Here is a 3,094-nt window from a genome sequence, read left to right on the forward strand (position 1 = left end):
TTTTTATAGTATACTAGCTGTACCCTGCCACGCTTTGCTGTGGCGTATCGTGTTATATGGATGATAAATTATTAACGAAACAATGCATACGTTTCATATGTGTTTGGTTATATAATAAGTACTTGTGTGCCCACAATATTTATTGTTTTTCCATTCGCTGCATAGATATCAAGGATATCTGATTTGCTTTTCCAAAGTTCGACTGGAGCATTATTGATTGTGATTCCGAATGTCAATCGAATTGGGAATTGCAATCTTTTAAATTGAAATGGTGTATCGGTCGGAATCATGTGAATTCCTCACCTTTGAAAGGCCACGTTAAAATCTTTACTTACACAACTTTCTTCATCAATTTCTTTAGTGCGAGTAGCCTGCCGTTGCAAAGTTTTGGCCGATTAATATTCCGCAACACACCTATTTTCAATTTCAGTATGTGGAGTCTACCAGGAAGATCAATCGAGTTCAAAAATTCCGTTGGATGGTCTTTTTCCACAACGATGTTTATCGACGTATGTGCTATTTCCTCACGTTGAATGCTGGATTGAATAATATTAGTGGTATTCACCCACGGTGGAGAGAATACAGAGGTGGCGCCGATGACGATACCGCTACTCGGCTCTCAGTGATTTTGACAGAATCAGCTGTTTTGGTGACGTCATAGTAGAGAAGACAGCAGTAGTGATGTACTGAGTCAATACTTTTAAGTACCCAATACTCTCGATACTCGGTACCGACACATTTAGGTTTCGAATAAAAGCGCACATAGGCCAAAAATATGGAAAAAACGCCTAACAAAACCCGAATGTAAGAGCCAATAGAGCTGTTTTACTGATTCAAATGAAAGATGTATATATGTCGGTTCGATGCCATAATACAGAGAAACCCTTACTTGTTTGAAGCATTTTTGTTCCAGCTGAATCGGACGATATCATTTTTGTAGGCCTGGGACAGATTCTGTAACCAGTTAACGACAATTTTCGAATCGGTATCGGTTTTGTCGACGTTTGATATCAAATATTTGTAAGTCAACAAGTGCGATATCGATCCGAAACTTGTCGCTAACTGGCTACAGAATCTCTCCCCTGAAAGGCTTCTTCATCCGTCAAAGTATTTTTCTTGAACCTTGGATCGACTAAGGCTAAAACTGATAAAATAATATTTTTCTGTGGCGATAAGTTCAAGTGTTTTAGCCGATATCATATAAATTAGTAATGAAAGTTTTTTCTAAACCTGGAATGCATATAATGGCGAGGGTTTAATGTAAATAATCGGTATCGGATACCGAAAAGGAAGTATAGGGTACCGAAATCTTTTTTAAGTATTGGGTACCGAGTATTGGGGACAATTCAGCAAATCACTAGTCGCCCTCATTCTCGCCGCTCTCAGTTGTCAACTCTACGATGACGTCACGCTAAAATTACTCTCACGAATTCTGCTGCAATCGGCGCAATCTTGTATTCTATCATTCTTGGTATTCACCAACGTGAGCAAGTGGCCTGGCAGTCTGGTAAAATGGCAGATCAGCTCATGCAACGACTGTTTTCAATACCACTATTACTTAATTGATAGACATCCTTATTCTTCGCAGCAAGAATAGCCCGTTCACTGAGCCAATCGAGATTCCTATAATTAATTTTCTTAATAAAGAAACATTCTTTCGATCAGTTCTCCTTTCGATGTTTCTAAGTTACAAAAATTATCAGGCCATAAAAGTTGTCTTAATCTCTCATTGACTGGCAGCTTTGCGTTCCCCATGTCCAGTTATTATCGCGCGAATACTTCAGCTGCAGTGTATGTATGCTCGTCTTGTCGCAATGTTGACTATTTCAGGCAAGCATTTATCTCGTCCGCTAGTGTTAATCGAACTACAGACAATGTTTGCGTAAAATCCCCTGCGAGCATTATCAATGCATTCCCGAATGGTTGATCGTTTCCACGCAAATCTCACAACAATCGATCAACGACCTTAAGCGACTTTTTATGTGCACCGGTTGGCCTGGAAATATTGCATGTGGGAGTTTCGATGATTTATATGTTCAATGGCAGCTCAAGAGCTGAATTGGCAATGCTCCCACCTGGTAACAATGTCGCAGCAATTCCAGACGAAGTGATAGCTAAGGTAATGCAATTTTTTGATCGAACCGGTGCCAGAATCCATCTGATAAGTACCACCTGGCGCATCCTCCCCCAACTCCGCCATTTATCATTTGCATATTCTTCTTCTACTTTGGCTTTATAACCGCCTAAGCCATTTTGGCCGATCTCGATAAAGACCGCCAGTCAATTTCTCTCTGTGCCAACTTGGTCTCTCCATTGCAGCGGGGGCTCCCTAGTAAAATGCGACTAATTAAACTTGTAAGAAGTAAGTAATTATTCGTTTAGTCAGTGAACTGTGTCAGGATAAGACTTCGGGATTTGTTTTCTAACGTTTTCAATTTTATACTTTTGAATGTAAACAAAATTTCTATCAGCTCTTCGTCTAACTTGCAAGTTTCTGCAAATTTTCTGTTCGCGTACTATTTTGGATATTCTTTTTCTTTTGAGAGATGACATTTCGCCGGAATTTTACTGTTGATAATTTTTTACTGGAGATTTTAAACGAACGTACCTATTGACTAACCAACATTTAACAGAACTTGAAAACTTGGTTTTACGTACGTTAAAATAATAATAAAATTAATGTTTTTCATTTTTAATAATAATTTTATTTAAAAATAACATTTTTGTTTTTGTTGTTTTTTGTGGCTCTTTGTAGCATTTAGAATTTACATGTGGCTCTGTTTGGCCTCGGCCTTGCCCACCCCTGGTATATGGGGTATGGAGAAAGGGGTATTTCCAGCAGTAAACGTTTGAGTGGGGGCAGCAATGATATTTTTTAAATAAGGCAGATAGGAATATGCGCTCTCTGGGAAGACATTACTTGTAATTACTGTACCTTCGTTTCAAACCCATTTATTTATTATTTATTTAATGGTAGGAGAGGTTCTTAAACAATATAGAAGCAATTTTTTCGCTTAAAGTTGCTGAAAAGTAATAAATATCTAAAACCCGGGACTAATTCCGGGATTGTGACGACGCCATCCCGAAAATCCCG

Source organism: Rhagoletis pomonella, unplaced genomic scaffold (assembly GCF_013731165.1).
Source record: "Rhagoletis pomonella isolate Grant_MI unplaced genomic scaffold, Rhpom_1.0 Rhpom_scaffold_00003, whole genome shotgun sequence".
In the NCBI taxonomy this organism is placed as follows: Eukaryota; Metazoa; Arthropoda; class Insecta; order Diptera; family Tephritidae; genus Rhagoletis; species Rhagoletis pomonella.